This window comes from Terrapene carolina, unplaced genomic scaffold, assembly GCF_002925995.2.
Source record: "Terrapene carolina triunguis isolate 2854851 unplaced genomic scaffold, T_m_triunguis-2.0 Scaffold88, whole genome shotgun sequence".
Classification (NCBI taxonomy): domain Eukaryota; kingdom Metazoa; phylum Chordata; order Testudines; family Emydidae; genus Terrapene; species Terrapene triunguis.
In genome coordinates, this window is record NW_020664439.1 from 23,401,494 (window position 1) to 23,418,672 (window position 17,179).

At 47.1% G+C, this 17,179-nt stretch overlaps 1 long non-coding RNA gene across 1 annotated transcript in view; it reads left to right on the forward strand.

The window, feature by feature from the left end:
• The window catches only part of LOC115271187, a 21,888-nt gene extending 13,428 nt beyond the window's left edge, over nt 1–8,460 (forward strand). Inside the window, exon 3 of the long non-coding RNA XR_003899796.1 lies at nt 8,428–8,460. This is a non-coding gene — a long non-coding RNA (uncharacterized LOC115271187). The remainder of the gene's footprint in view (nt 1–8,427) is intronic.
• The last annotated feature ends 8,719 nt before the right edge of the window (nt 8,461–17,179 follow it).

The following is a 17,179-nucleotide window of genomic DNA, read 5'->3' on the forward strand; positions in this document are numbered from 1 at the left end:
TGCTGCTGCTGGACCTTCAGAAACAGCCCTTTTATCACCTTATTTCCTGTCCTCCTGCCAAAGCCAAAGAGAGCGTATTTGATTATTTTTCCTGTTTTTTTTTTAATTCCTGGCTTTTTGTAATCAATCCCCCACAGACACCCCAACGCTCTGCTCAACTCTCTTTCCATTGAATAACTTAGTGTAAGCCCTTGTAAAGTTTGCCCTAAAATGGATTCAGTCCAAGCCTTTTGTTCCTTAGTAAAGTACAAGCTACAGACAGTAGATCTTTCTTTTTTTTTGTTTTTTTTTAATGTGTATAAGCTTCTTTTGGAAGCTTGGTCCAAAGAACATTCAGTTAATTACTCAAGGCGGCTTATTTAGAGCTGCTATTTGCTCTGGAAGCAAAGCTGCTTCTTTTGAGAAAAGTGCAAGTAGTTCTTTATGACTTTTCTATTTCTTCTTTTAGGGCCCAGCTGAGAACTACTTATTCCTTTCTTATTAGGCAAAACTCCCACTGGGCCTGATTTTCTTCTCACTCCCCTGTAAGTCAGGAATAATTACACAGAAGCCAGGGGAACTACATCAGAGTAAAACTGGTGTGAGGATAACCAGGGCCATCGACAGAGGGAGCTCTGCCTGAGTAAGGGCTGGTCTACACTAACCCCCCACTTCGAACTAAGATACGCAACAGCTGAAGTCGAAGTATCTTAGTTCGAACTTACCGCGGGTCCACACGCAGCAGGCAGGCTCCCCTGTCGACTCCGCGTACTCCTCTCGCGGAGCAGGAGTACCGGCGTCGATGGTGAGCACTTCTGGGATCGATTTATCGCGTCTAGACAAGACGCGATAAATCGATCCCAGAAGATCAATTGCTTACCGCCGGACCCGGAAGTAAGTATAGACGTACCCTAAGGCAGGTCCTTACCTCATACAACCAACTATCTGAAGTCCCATCTACACTAGAAGAAACCTGTATTAGTCTATCCCACTTTTGAAAACTGGTTCTGTATAGTACAGGTTTAGGAAATGGAGTCTGCTCAGAATGAAAAACTGTAAGGTTAGGTTTCCTACAGTGGTCTACATTGCTTTCAGGAAAATGTCGTAAACCTGTGTTGAGTCAAACTGGTCTTTCATTCAGTATAGCTAACAGCTAATCTGAATCTACTGTTGGCAGGGCTTTAGCATAACTGCCAGGCTGAAAGGGCTCAATACATTATTGCCCCATGTTTCCTTGTGCTAGCCTAGATGTAAGACAGGCATAACTCCCCCATTCTGGGGAATAGCCCTCAGCACAGGGAATGTTTGTGCCTCAGGAGCCCAGGGGGCAGACAGCATGGCAGAGAGGCCTAGGGATAAGTCAGTGTGTGGGTGGGATTGGGTGTGGCCAAGATACACCCATATCTCAGCAATTCTGTACTCCTGCAGAGACCACTAGAGCAGGGATATAAATTAGGTAGCCCTAAACTGCATGGCCCCTACAGACCTGACTTGGGGAGGTGCAAACTGCCTCCCCTCTGTTGCTGCTATGGTGACCAGATAGCAAGTGTGAAAAATACGGACGGGGGTGGGGGATAATAGGAGCCTATATAAGAAAAAGACCCCAAAATCAGGACTGTCCCTATAAAATCGGGACATCTGGTCACCCTAGTTGCTGCACTGATACCTGAATCAGGGCCTAAATGATTTACCACATCAGCCGCTTGTTAAGGTTGTGACATAGTAACTAGAGACTAGTGATTAGAGGGAACTGGGACTGAGGACTTGTGGGTTCTATTCCTGGCTCTGAGAGAGTGTGTTCTCTTGTAACTAGAGCAGAGTATGACTTGTGCAGCCTAGTCCAGGTGGGTTTTGGGAGTGGACTCAGGGGAGAGTGAACTAGAGGTTAACTCCAAGGACTGTTTTCTATTCCTGGTCCTAGGAAAGACCATGGTTTAGTGATCACAGCTGGAATTTTGGCGTCAAACATCTGAAGAGACCCAACCAAAACACAACCTGCACTACATTTTAGGGATGTGGGAAGAAGAAACTAGTCTCTCCCACACGTCCATGCCCTTGGATCTGAGGCAACAAGCCTCACTCTCTTCTCAGTAGACTTATTTCAACTGTATCCCTTCAGATGTCTTACTCCCAGTCTTCTGCTTTAACCATTAGACAAATAGGAAAGAATCTGGCCCTAACATCTGTACACAGCTGGCAACAATTAGATACGGATAAAGGACATACCATCAGAATATAGCCACCCTCTTTGCAATTTAAAATATATTATCACAAAGGTCCCTTATGGCCTTGGAATCTATGAATCTATCTCCTTTTTGAAAAGTCTTTGTTTCTCCGTTAAGATAAATCTGATCTAATTCAGCTGTAGCTATGGTTTTTTGAAGGCCTCACTTAGAAGACACCATGGTGGGTTGGGCTGAGGCTAAATCATCACGTTCAGTTCAGCAGAGATTGGAGCTTTAAGGCCCCAAGGATTCCACTGTTTCTTTAGTCATTTAAATTGATTACAATACATTTTTAAAATAGCAGGTAGGTCTCATTTCTTTTTAATCTGTTTCTTGGGCAAACCATTCCAAGGGGGTTAATGTGGTTATCAATTCCTGATGGGTACAGTTGTTGTGCTACAGTTGCTTGGTGGGAAGGAATCTTAGCAAGCCAGCTGCAATTAACTCAGCAATAAATCCTGTCCCTTTGTAGAAAGAACAAATAGTATAAGCTGTGGAATGCCAAAAGCTGACCTAGCTTATCTCTTCTGCAGCTCCACTGACTTCTCACCCCATGATGGCACTGATGGTGTGGGATGCTTCTGCAGTCAGTTCCTGAAGTTGAACACTCCCTGGCCAGGCTTTCTCACTGGAGGGCCCACACCCATGGACCCAGACTGTGACTTAGCCATAGAGGGGACCATTCATGTACAGGTCTCACTTCCAGAGAGGCTTAGCCCTGCCCATCTCTGCATCATCCTTGTCCTTAGCCAGATAACAGAAATCTCTTCACACAGTCTGGGGTCTGTGCTGTGAGAGGGGTTGTTAACTGGGCAGGCTGTGGGGGAGAGAGAATGTAAGTCATCTTCCTTTCCAACTAAAGGCACTATTAGGGAAGCACTGGCATTGCTGTACCAGATCAGAGCAGTGGCCTTTCTAGTCCAGTATCCTGTCTCTGACAATGGCTAGCATCTGATGCTTCAGAGGAATGTGCCAGAAATCCTGCATCAGACAGTTATGGCATAGCCTGCCCAGAGGCCAGTCTCTATCACTGCTCATGCCCTAACCCCCATCAGCTGATGTCTGGCTTATGCTATGAAACAAGAGGGTTTGCAACCCACATAATTTCTGTTCAGTTTAATGTAACTGTTCAATTGTCCATAGAAATGTTTAATCCTTTTATCTTCTCCACATAGCTCCCCCTTGGACTCATAGGCACCATCATGGCCAGGGAGGGGCCATACTAGTGTGGCTGCTATGCTACCAAGAACCCAGGTGAGCTTGAGGGCCCACCAGGAGCCAGAGCTCGTGTAGAGGGCTCTGTGCCGATGGCTCTGGCCACACATGGATCTGTGGGGATCTACCATATTTGAGAACAAAGTCCACAGGCCTTTCTGGAGAAGGTGGGGAGTCAAAGCCCGCTCCACAACCAGACAGTGGGGGAATCTCTTCAAGGGAATCCTCTTAGAGACTTCCTGCCCCAGGAATCCACTCCTGTTGTTTTTTTAGTAGGACCGTGTGGCGTTATCTGATTAAACTATGACCATGTAGATCATTGTTGCCATAGGCGCCGACTCCGCGGGTGCTGGAGCACCCACGGGGAAAAATTGGTGGGTGCTCTGCACCCACTGGCAGCCAAGCTCCCGCCCTGCCCCTCCCCCCCAGCTCACCTCACCTCCGCCTCCTCCCCTGAGCGCGCCGCATCCCCACTTCTCCTCCCAGCGCTTGCTGCCACGAAACAGTTGTTTTGCAGCAAAACAAGCTGTGGGAGGGAGGGGAAGGAGCGGGAACGTGGCACGCTCAGGGGAGGAGGCGGGGAAGAGGTGGGGTCCGGGGCGGGGATTTGGGGAAGGAATCCAATAGGGGCAGGGAGGGGGCGGAGTTGGGGCAGGGACTTTGGGGAAGGGGTTGGAATGGGGGTGGGGCAGGGGCGGGAGGGGGCAGGGCAGGGGTGAAGTCAGGGCGGGGCCGGGGGTAGGGTGGGTCAACCACCCATCGGTGCCAGGAGAAGTTGGCGCCTATGATTGTTGCTACCAATGTTATATAATGGCAACAAAACTTGTACAAGATGTGGCATGTAAGATGTCTATGGAAAGGATATGATTAAGCTATTTGTATGCATGTATCATTTTTGTAGCTGAAGTTAGGAATATTAACTATGTAGCTGTATTTCTAAGGCGTTTGCTTCTGGGTAGCACCAACAAGGTGTTTAGCCAGCACATTGTGAAGGAACTATTCAAGTAGATGGCCCATTAAAGGACACTTAACTTACAATGGAAGACGCCTATCTACTCTTAATGGACTTTCCTGCTATGAGTAAGCGAAGTCATGCATGGACATATCACTTGCCCATGTGACTCCAAATTTACCTGTAATTTTCCACCAGCTGTGCTGAGGGTTTTGTTTCAAACAATGGATTTCCCTCCACATGTCAGACGCTATAAAAGGCCCTAGAAACATCTCCATTTTGCCTCTTTCCTGCTCAAAACTCTGGACTATGAACTTATACTAATGGGAGCCTTCTAACTAAGGGACTGAGGACCTTCCAGTGATTTGGAAGCAACCAGAGACTTAACAAGCCAGCAGTTTATTCCATCACTGCCACAAGCCTGATCCAAGAACTTTGCATTTATTGTATGTATTTGATTCCTTTAACCAATTTTAACTCTCACCTTTCTTTCTTTCTATAAATAAACCTTTAGATTTTAGATACTAAAGGACTGGAAACAGCGTGATTATTGGGTAAGATCTGAGATATATATTGACCTGGGTGTGTGACTTGTCCTTTGTGATCAGAAGAACCTTTTGTTTGATGAGACTGGTTTTAAAGAACCAGTCATCTTTAAGTCTGGTGTTTTTGGTGGTGATACAAGGACTGGAATACCTAAGGAAACTGCTTTCCTGACTTCTTGTTAGCCAGTGTGGTGAAACAGAAGTTTACTTTTGCTGCTGGTTTGATATATCTTAAGGCACTAGTTCTCAACCAGGGGTCCGGGGCCCCCTAGGGGGCTTCGAGCAGGTTTCAGGGGCCCTCCAAGCAGGGCCAGCATCAGACTCGCTGGGGCCCAGAGCAGAAAGCCAAAGCCCCACCGCATGACGTTGAAGCCCAGGTCCCTGAGCCCTGCCACCCAGGGCTGAAGCTGAAGCCTGAACCAATGTAGCTTCCTGGGGGCTCCTGTGGCATGGGGCCCCAGGCAATTGCCCTACTTACTACCCCCTAATGCCGGCTCTGGCTTTTATATGCAGAAAACCAGTTATTGTGGCACAGGTGGGCCATGGAGTTTTTATATCATGTTGTGAGTGGGCCTCAGAAAGAAAAAGAATGAGAATCTCTGTCTTAAGGGAGAATAACTGCCAGTTTTGGGGTGCATCTGCCCTATTTCTCAGCAGTTTGTCCTGAATTTGGTATTCTCAGTTGTGACCCACAGAGGCACGGTGACAGAGGGGATGATCCGGGGAATGAAATTCACTACCTTGTAGCTTCACTAGAAATAATGAGGGCAGCATTTGACCCTAACTTGGCAGTGGGACATGCTCTCCATTAACACCACAGGTCAGGGATGGATCACAAAACATTATACTGTAGCTGGAGCTTTTCCTCCTGGAAATAAAAATCCTACAAAGGAGAAAAGAAAAAGAAAAAGAATGGCAGGTGAAAAGCACGAAGTGGCACTTAAAACAAGACTGACCAGCAAGATAAGAGAAGTGAGGCAGCAGAATACAGAATTAGCCTGGCAGATAATGAAGCAGCAGTTTTTATCATGCTTTATTACATCTACCTAAACATCTAAATCTAAATCTAAAATCTTTTTAATCTGAAGATATTAAAAAAAACAACCTTGCAAAACCAATGTGATAGTATTGATTGAAGTAATACAGCAAACAGACTTTAAAATGGCTGCACCAAAACCACAAGAACAGCCATACTAGGTCAAACCAATGGTCCATGCAACCCAGTGGTTCTCACCCAGGTAGGGTGACCAGACAGCAAATGTGAAAAATCGGGACAGGGGGTGGGAGGTAATAGGAGCCTATATAAGAAAAAGACCCAAAAATCAGAACTGTCCCTATAAAATCGGGACATCTGGTCACCCTACAACCAGGGGTACATGTACCTCTGAGGGTACACAGAGGTCTTCCAGGGGGTACATCAACTCATCTAGATCTTTTTCTAGTTTTACAACAGGTTACATAAAAAGCACTAGTGAAGTCAGTACAAACTAAAATTTCATAGACAATGACTTATTTATACTGTTCTATATACTACACACTTAAATGTAAGTATAAAATGTGTATTCCAATTGATTTTATAATTACCATATATACTCGTTCATAAGTCGATTTTTTTTAGTAAAAAAGGGAAGCACCAGAGAAGGGGGTCAGCTTATGAACGGGTATAGAGAGGGAGAGGTGGGACACATCCTTGCTCCCCCCAACAGAGGGGGCAAGGAGAGGCAGCACAGCCAGCAGAGCCAGAAGGGAAGAGGCGGGGCAGAGTCTCTCCGCTTCTGGCCACGCTGCTCTCCCCCCAGCCTCCAAAGCAGCTGCAGCTCCGGGGCTGGCAGGCTGCAGCTGTGCCACTTGGCCTCGCTCCCCAGAGCAGGCTGTGGCCGCGCCACCTGGCCCGCTGGAGCACGCTGCAGCCATGCCACCAGGCCCAGCCCGCCGGAGCACGCTGCGGCCATGCCACCAGGCCCAGCCCGCCGGAGCACGCTGCGGCCATGCCACCAGGCCCAGCCCGCTGGAACATGCTGCGGCCATGCCGCCCGGTCTGGCCCGTCGGAGCAGGCTGCGGCCACGCTGCCCAACCTGCTGGAGCAGCTCCAGCCAGGCCAGAGACATCCTCCCCTGGCCCTCCCCAGATAAGGTGGGAAAGGATGGGATGGGGAGAGTGTGAGGGTCCTGGGCTGGGGTGGGGATGGGGTCATGTGGGGGTGGTCACAGGGGTTACTCCCCTGACTCCCAGCTTCTCCCCCCCCCAAAAATTTCCCCACCAGTTGCTGTCCCGGCCCGTCAAGGTAAGCAGCTGGCGCGCCGGGACACTTTGTTTACTTAGGTTTACCTCCGTGCCTGCGGACGCTCGAGGTAAACAAAACATCTCGGCCCACCTGCAGCTTATCCTGATGGCCCGGGAGCCAAAGTTTGCTGACCCCTGAATTATAGGGTCAGCTTATGAATGGGTTATAAAAATTTTCCATTTTTACTTATCCATCTTGTGGGGGTCGGCTTATAAATGAACTGGTTTATGATCGAGTATATACGGTATATGGTAAAAATGAGAAAGTAAGCAATTTTTCAGTAATAATGTGCGGTGACACTTTTTGGTATTTTTATGTCTGATTTTGTAAGCAGGTAGTTTTTAAGTGAGGTGAAACTTGAGTGTACACAAGACAAATCAGACCCCTGAAAAGGTACAGTAGTCTGGAAAGGTGTTGAGGACCACTGATCTAGCCCAATATCCTGTCTTCCAACAGTCACCAATGCCAGATGCTTCTGAGGGCATGACTAGAACAGGGCAATTTTGAGTGATCGTGTCACCCCAGCCCAACTTCTGGCAGTTGGAGGCTTAGGAACACCGGGAGTATGGGTTTCATCTTTGGTATGTTTTAAAAAATCCATTAAATATTTATGATGCTGGATGATATTAATCATAATACTCTTCACCAGAACATCCCTTTTCCTCTGTAGGTCTCAAATGCCAAGATTTTCCAAAATCACTAGTGATTTGGGGCCTGATTTTTGGAGGTGATTTGGTACTTAGAACTTTTTGAAAATCAGGCCCCTTTAATGTATCTGAAATTGGACACCCAGAAATTGAGACACCCAAAATTACTAGTCACTATGGTAAATCTTGACTAACATGTTTTTAAAGAACAGGTGTCCATTACTATCCCCAGTTTACAGATGGAGTAAGTGAGGCACAGAGAGACCAAGTGACTTGTCTAAGTTCACACAGCAAGTTAGTGGCAGATTCGAGAACATAAACTAGTTCTCCTTACTCTGCACTTGGCCATATCTCATCTAAAGTGCTTTAAAGTAGACATTTTCATGCATAAGGTCCCATTCACCTGTGATACACTTTTAATCCTTAAAGCACTGAGGAGTCTTGGGTGTGGTTACTTGAGAGACCACCATTCACCCCGGCATCTTGTCGCAGCAGTTAGGAGTGGCTGGGAAGCTCTTACTCTCAGTTCTTAGGACTGAACATTCCATGACTGGCAACAGAACATTCTCATTTAAAAAGAACAGGAGTACTTGTGGCACCTTAGAGACTAACAAATTTATTTGAGCATAAGCTTTCATGGGCTACAGCCCACTTCTTCGGATGCAACTAACTAACACGGCTGCTACTCTGAAATTCTCATTTAAGGGTCTCCACCTTTGAGATCTGCAGGAGATGATGTCAGACCCATTAATTTTGTGTAGTATTTGAATGACTGTCATTGTTTTGTTTAAAATTTGACTGTTTGAGTGCTATATGTAATTTGTTTTAAATTTTTGCAATTGAGGTGCTATCCAAATTAATAAAATATTCACAAATTCCATACTGTAATTAAACAGATTCTGAGTCAATATTTTACTCTAATTAGCAAGTAGGATAAGAAGGATAATGGGTTACAAAATGTTCTCGCTTCACTGATTTTGACACTTGCAGGTTAGTTTTAATTATTTATAATAATTAATAATGTGCTGGTTAATTTACTATAACATATTTCTGTAAAAATAATGAAGTTTTAGTGACAAAAGATTTTACCATAGCATTTGCTATTAAATCTTTGCTGAGTAGTATGCATAATAGTGAATTGCAGATTAGGGAGGTTCTAATATATTTAAAGGGTTAACTTGAGAGTTTGTTCTTTTAATGGCCCAGGCAGGGGCTGCTCTGTGTTTTTTGCCGCCCCAAGCACAGCAGTCAGGCGGCCTTTGGTGGCATGCTTGCGGGCGGTCCGCTGGCCACGCGGATTCGGCGGTGTTTCTGAGGGTGATCTGCCGGTCCCGCGCCTTCGGTGTCCCCGCCACAGAATTGCCACCGAAAACGCGGAACTGGCAGACCTCCCGCAGGCATACCGCTGAAGGCTGCCTGACTGCCGCCCTCACAGCGACCGGCAGGCTGCCCCCCGCGGCTTGCCACCCCAGGCACGCGCTTGCTGCACTGGGTGCCTGGAGCCATCCCTGGGCCCAGGTGTTTGGTTTATTTTAAACTTAATGGTATAACTGAGGCCTGATGCTGCAAACATTTATTCCCATGAAATCAATAGACTACTCATACGAGAAAAATTATGCCTGTGTATAAGTGTTTGCAGAATCAGGCCTTAAACAGCAAATTTTAAAGAATATGTCCTGAATTCATTTCATTGAAAAAATTTCTTTAAAAATTTTAAAGATTTTCTGCTTGCCTGTTTGTTAGAGGGTCTTTTACGCAGGCCTGAGAATAACAATAGTACATACAACATTTCCAGATGTAAATGTGACAGATGTCGTCTCTCTATTCTGCTAGCAGCACTGAAGTTCCTCAGCTATGATATCACATCTGTCAACAATGCGTATCCTAGAGTGTAACTCATCTACACTTACCTAATGAGAAAACTGGTTGTAACTCTTTGTTTTACATCAGCTGAAGCAATGACCATGACACACCCAGGAATAAAAAACATACACATCTTTGAACATACTGAACCATATTTTCAAAGCAGAATTCTTTACATTCTCCAGGCTGCCACAGATTAGACTAGCTGGTGGAAATATCTTTTAAATATCAGATTAAACAAATGAGGATATTCTTTCCGTCAAGTGCTCTACCTCCTCATTTTATTTCTTTTAGCTCCAGGCTAATGATATTGCTTCTGAATCAACAATGAGTCATGTCTCTTCAGCAGCCTGTCTCCTAGGTTTGTTTTTTTTAACAGCCTATTCACCCTCTTTGTTACATTGGCTTGAGATTAGAAATGCATAATCAGTCCCTCCACTTCCATCTCTTTCACATCTTCAGGACTTCTCAAAGCTATTACCCTTTGGATAATAAAGATCTGGAATTTTGTACTTTAAAATCTAGTATCAGTGAATAGCTCAACTGGAATATCAACCCACATTTTCTTTCTCCCCAAGAATCCTCTGAAATGTGGGCACTTTTTTTTTCTTTTTCTTTTGCTGAGTCTTCTAGGCAGTGGAGGAGTACAGATATATTTGTGGACTAGTGGCTGTGTAAGCATTCCTAAGAGTGCTGCACTGGAGGCAGCTGGGAGCACTGTCAGAAGCTGTGTGAATGAGCTTCCAGAGGGTGGGGAATACCTCACACATTACTTGAGTGACCACCAACCCTACTGCTAATTCATGGAGCAGCAACGATGACCTTTAGAGGGAGCAATGTCCAGGCTTCCTAGGATTAGGGTGACCAGATGGGATAAAGAAAATATCGGGACACATGGGGAGGGAGGGGGTCCTACCGGCGGAGCAAAAAAAAAAAAAGCGGAGTCCCGGCGGCAGAGCAAGGGGGAAAAAAAAAAAACGGAGTCCCGCCAGCAGAGCCAGGGAAAAAAAAAAAGCGGAGTCCCGCCGGCGGAACAAAACAAAAACAGGAGTGCGAAATATCGGGACAAATTGCATCCCGACCAAACATCGGTCAGGACGCGGGACAAACGCCTAAAAATCGGGACAGTCCCGATTTTATTGGGACGTCTGGTCACCCTAGCTAGGATCAAAGAGAGAGTCATGCTGGCACAGAAATTAAGTAAAGATGGGAGAACTGCAGAGAACACTATCTCTTCCTGCCCTCTAAAGAGAGAGATTGAGACTGAAAACTCCAGCATAAAATCAGACCTGACTTTACATAAGTGGTTATTTGGAGGATGTCTTTGAGCACTCGCTAGAGCAGGGATGGGGAACCTTTTTTCTGTCAGGGGCCATTGACGCACAGAAAAAGATCAGGTGGGCCACACACAGCCCTGCGGATGGGCGAGCTGGCGCTCGGAGCTCCAACTCTGCAGGGGTGCAGAGGCTCTGGGCTTCTGCTAGGCTCCAGGGTGGGGCCAGTAATGAGGGGTTCAGGGGGTGGAGTGTAGGAGGGGGTGAGGGCTCCGGTTGGGAGTGCAGGCTCTGGGGTGGGGCTGGGGATGAGGGGTTTGAGATGCAGGAAGGGGCTCAGGGCTGGGGCAGGGGGTTGGGGTACAAGGTCTGAGAGGGAGTTAGGGTATAGGAGGGGGTTCCGACCTGGGGCGCAGGTTCAGGGTGCAGGCTCCAGGGCTAAGGCAGCCTCCCTGCCTGCCCTGGCTCAGCACTGCTCCCAGAAACGGCCAGCATGTCCGGCTCCTAGGCAGAGGGGGCCAGGGGGCTCTGCGCTGTGTGCGCTGCCTGCACCTGCAGGCACCGCCCCCGGAGCTCCCATTGGCCATGGTTCCCAGCCAATGGGAGCTGTGGAGCTGGGGCCGGGGTCGGGGGACGTGCCGGCCACTTCTGGGAACTGTGTGGAGCTGACCAGACTTTTAATGGCCTGGCAACCCTAGCTTGCCCCTGCATCAGGGCAAGCCGGCACTCGCAACTCCAGCCCCGCAGGGAAGTGCCAAGGTTCAGGGCTTCTGGCCCGAGGCGTGGAGACTTGAAGCAGCCCACGGGCTGTAGGTTCCCCACCCCTGCACTACAGGTTATACTGACATGTAAACATCCATTCTAATTCAGGCTAACACTGAAGAGTGATTTCCTAGAAATTGGTACTCCTAATAAATATGGGTTTTATTCTTCTATGACTAAATTTCACACTGTGTTAGTGTCTTAAAATATCGGTGGCCAATTTCTACATTCTGTTGCTGAGTTCACTGGAGTTACTTTGGATTTACACCAATACTAATGAGGGCAAAAGGAATCCCTCTGTAGAGGTTATTTAAGGAGGGGGAATTTTTGAGTTGAGTGGAATAGATAATGGAAAATGGTGTTTGGCTAAATCAGGGTGTCAGGGCTAAGGAAATATTCCTGAAATATGTAAAGATAGATATCATTGCCTTCCATCATAGGGCAGGAGTGTGGCCTAGAGAGGACAGCACTGGAATACAGGAGTCAGGAAACCAGGATTCTGTTATCTACTTGCTACCAGTTTATTGTGTGATGTCACTGAACAGTCTTGTATCTTAGTTTATCTGTAAAATGGGGGCAATAATACTTATCCCCCTTTGCAAACTTCTTTGAGATCCTCCGCTAAAAGCATTGTAGAAGGGAAAAATATTAATCTGATGGAAATGTTATAGTATTTTTGATGTTCATATATACATATACAACATTCATGGATTTCCAGAAAGAATAAGTTACTGTACAGATAAGTAACCATTTTTTTAGCCCTGCTACCACTGTACATCTCATTGACAGAAGTACAGTTTAGTAATGGAACTTTACCTTCTTCAAGATGTGTTATGCATATACTCCCACTGCAGATGTATGTGCACCCAATGTACTCTAGTCGGAGACTTTTGCCAGCAATACCACTAGGAAGTGCATGCACCCCCTGCTCTCCTCATGCACCCATCTGAGGGCATAAAAGGGCATCTGTTGCCTCCCTCTCTGTTCTTTTGCACCGCTGTTTATCTAATGTCTGAACTAGCAGGGAAGGTGGGAGGGACATGGAATGTATATGCACACTACACATCTTGAAGAAGAGTTACTGTACAAATAACCATTTTTTCTCCTTTGAGTGATTATGCACGTGTACATTCCACTGCAGGTGACTCATCAGCTGTTCCTTTACAAGTGGAGGGACTTCAGACCGTCTGAACAGAGGTTGTAACACAGACTTGCCGAAGCTGCTATTATCAGAGGCTTGAGTGAAGCTGTAATGTCTGGAAAAACTATGTACAGATGACCACCTTGCTGCTTTGCATCTATCAGCTATTGTGATATTGCTTAGAAAGGCTGATGAAGTGGACTGAGCTCTGGTGGAGTGAGCCATTATTCTCGGTGGAGGAGAGATTTTAGCAAGACCATAGCAGAGCTTAATCCAGTCAGAAATCCAACACGAGATTTGCTGAGCTGACAATGATTGACCCTTAACTCTCTCAGTGCAGGCTACAGAAAGCCTGGGAGAGGTTCTGAAGGACCTACTGCAGTCCAGGTAGAACATTAAAGCTCTACGAATGCCTGAGATATAAAGTCCTTCAACTCTAGAAGAATGGGGTTTTGGGAGAAACACCAGAAGTTGAATAGTTTGGTTCAGATGGAAAACTGACACTATCTTTGGCAACAACTTGGGGTGTTGCCTAAGGGAAACCTTGTCTTTATGGAAAACCATGAAAGGAGGGACAGCCAGAAGAGCTTGAAGTTCTGAAATCCATGTTGTGGAAGTAATTGCCACCAGAAACGCTGTCTTCATAGACAATAGAGATAGTGAGATTATCGCCATAGAGTCACAGGGGGATCTGATTAGCCTAGAGAAGACTAGATTGAGATCCAGTTGTGACCAAATGCACCTTCTATATTCACACCCTATGCACTATTGTAATTATCTTTGTACAAAATATACATTGTGAGGTATCAATTGAAAACTAATAACTTGATGGTCAATAATATTATGGTGAAATGTACGTGGCAACATTGTGTGTGAAGTTATCATAATGTGAGAGGCACATGTACAAACTCAGGTAGCCCCGATTAGGTAAAACCAGTCAAGCAGGTCTTAAAGGGATGTGTATTTACCTCAATTTGCATATGAGCTGTAAACAGAGTCCTCAGAGACAGGAGAGAGTAAAGAAAGAAGACAAAGAAAATCTCTCCCTTCTGTTTGCAGAGAAGCAGAAGGAACAGAATGAAACCTCCCCCCTCCACACACACACCAGTTTCCTTACTCTCAACTAAGAACAACTTTTTGATGGGGACTGAACTATAAAAGTGAGAGGCAAACACCCCATATTCTCTCTCCCTGTCCATCTCTCTTGAACCCAAGACGACAAAAGAATCCAGCTCTTTGACTTTGAGAGGGATCCTGACCTAAAGATTGGTCAGTAATGCTGTTGGGAGCATGTGGTAAGAAGTGTACCTTGAACCAAGCCTAATTTGTGAAGTTAGAAGCAATTTATCTTTATTTATCCTGTAACCATTTCTAACTTTAATGCCTTTGCTTGTACTCACTTAAAATCCTATCTTCTTGTCTTAAATAAACTTGTTTTTTTCTGTAATCAAAACTCCTCCAGTGTTGTGGTTAAATTGGACTGTGTGGTAACGCCATTTAAAAGAAGCAAATTGAAGAGACAACGGATCTAAAATAGCTGAACTGTCTAGGAAAAGGCTGGACAGTACAGAACATACATTTAGGGGGTGGGGGAGGAGTAAATTCAGGACTGGAAGTGTGTTGGGGTCACCCTGCAAGTAGTAACCAAGGGTGGTGGGAGTCAAAGCGTGGCTGGTGTCTGCTGACAGGCTGCTGGGATCAGACTTGCTGACCAAGAACTATGGCCAAACACAGACACTCAGGGTGTGACCTGCATGCTGGAAAGCTGTTTGTGAGCAGCCTAGGTCGGAGATACAGCAGCAAGGCATTGTAACGCTCTGTGACGGGATCCCCAGGGTAAAACCTGGAATTGTGGGACCACTGTGCCCCCTTAATCCTCCAGCCTGGGCTGTCTCTTACAATGCTTTGCTCGTTACAAGCAGCAAACCCCTCCAGGTGCTGTTATCACTCAGCCACCAGCATGCAGAGGCACACCCAGCTAAGTTGCGTGAATACTCTCATGAACTATACACAGGGAAACACCAGCAAATTTCCCAACCCCCCAGCCTTGCACCCCAGAAATATACCATCTTGCATAGGCGCTGACTCCGTGGGTGCTCCAGGGCTGAAGCACCCACAGAAAAAATTAGTGGGTGCTTAGCACCCACTGGCAGCCAGCTCCCCCACATCCCCCCAGCACCTCCCATCTGCTGGCGGCCCTGCCGATCAACTCCTCCCCCTCCCTCCCAGTGCCTTCCACCTGCCGTGATCAGCTATTCCGTGGCGTGCAGGAGGAGCTGGGGGAGGGGGCAGAGCGGGGACAGGGCGTGCTCGGGGGAGGGGCAGAATTGGGCAAGAAGAGATGGGGGAGGGCTTGGGAGAAGGGGAGGTGGGGCTTGGGCGGCGTGGTGGGTTGAGCACTCCTGGGGCCTGGAGAAAGCTGGTGCCTGCCTGTGCCGTCTTGCACTGCTCACAATCTTCTTTTAAATGGGAGATGGAGAAATGCAGAAGGGACCCGAAGGGATGAAGGGAAACTCTACAGATCCTAAGGCAGACAAAGAGGGCATAAGCCTGTAAAGTCCCCCAGTGGAGAAAGTGAGGGAGATATACCACATCCTACTGCCCAGAGGCCCCACACCTTACCCTTCTTTACCCATCCGGTGTAAAGAGAGTGTGAGATAACCCCAAAGATGCCAGAGAGGTGAACAAACCTGCTATGACTCTCTGAAGAACTGGGTGAGAGGATGCCTGATTTGCAGGCCACTGGGCCTCCTTTTAATTTCTGGTGAAGATGTATAAGTTTTTTTGAGGAGAGATGGTGGCCTCCATGGACTCTGGCTGCTTAGCTGAACTTCCAATGTTATGAAACCTTGCAAAGGAATGGAGATATTCACAGTAACAATCACCTAAAACTCCCTAATATGCACACATGACATCCCGCTCCCTGGGGAGCCCCAAAACCATGGCTTCTTCTCTGAATTATCCCAATAACATTTTGGGGTATGTTGGCAACTGTGAAATGAGTCACTTTACTGAGCGGACAGTCTGCCTTATTGGAGAAGTCACATGGCTTGACTGGAATGAGCCTACAACCATCATCTCACCTCACCTCCTTCACAGCATGTTCTTTTGTGAAAACAGAGGGTCAGTGCCTCAGGATGTAACACTTCATGTCAGAGCAGTTTAATCCTATCAGGTTTTCTCTTGGGGCTATGGTTTCTGGGGCTATGGTTATTGTCTTCTTTTTCAACTCCCATTTAGTGTTACCGAAAACGGATGATCTATTTGATCTTGTGATAGGAACAACAAAGGCCCCTTTAAAAGAAGACGAGCCCTAAGGCAGCAGTGGTCGCCTCTTCAGTGAGAATTGCTGAGACCCATATGCAAAGAACATAGAAAGCACAAGCAAGAATGGTCCACATTCCTCACCCCTTAGTTGCAGGGGATGAGAGACATGACAGGGGCTCTGACAATCAAATGACAGAAGAGGACACATTCTGAATTTGGCCCATGAAGTTCCCACTTACACTGGACACGTGCCAAGAGCTTCCTTCATTTTTATGCCTGATGCTGCTGGTGAAAACTTTGTTAAAAGTTATTTCTGAATATTTAATAAATATTATTTCAATATTGTGAGTCATTAGAATGAATGGTTTGTGCTATGTGCTGGCACAGTGTGTTCCTCCTTTATGCACATGTGCCAAGTGTGCAGATTAATAGATGTGGCTATGTGAAGGAGGAGGAATGTGCTTCCCATTCTGCTGACAAAATGCTCCTTTGGATGAGAATTTAATTTGGATGAGACATGAAACTGGCTTCCTTTCTGCCCATCACTGATGATGGTCTGGGTGCCAGTTAAAGACCCCTTACTACTGTTCTAACAAAGCTACAAGCCTATTTATAGAAGCATATACTTTACTCATATTACCAAATGCTTGGAAAAAGAGGAAGTGGAGACAGGGCCGGCTCCAGGCACCAGCCGACCAATCACGTGCTTGGGGCGGCACCTGGTAAGGGGCGGCCAATCTTGGGGTGGCGGGGGGCGCTCAGGGTTTTTTGTTTTTTGGGGGGGGTTCGGTCGGGCGGCGCTGGGGGTGGGGTGGGTTGTTTTTGTTTTGGCGGCTGGAGGGGGGATTTGACAGCGGCGCTCCGGGGGGGGGGGGGGGGGGGGGGCCCGGGGGGGGGGGGGGTGGGGGGCACGGGGTGGGGGGGCGCTCGGGGGGGGGCTGGTGGGTTTGGCGGCGTAGCGCTCCGCGGGGGGCTGGCGGGGTTCGGCGGGAGGGTTCGGCGGCGCGGTGCTCCCTGGGGGGGG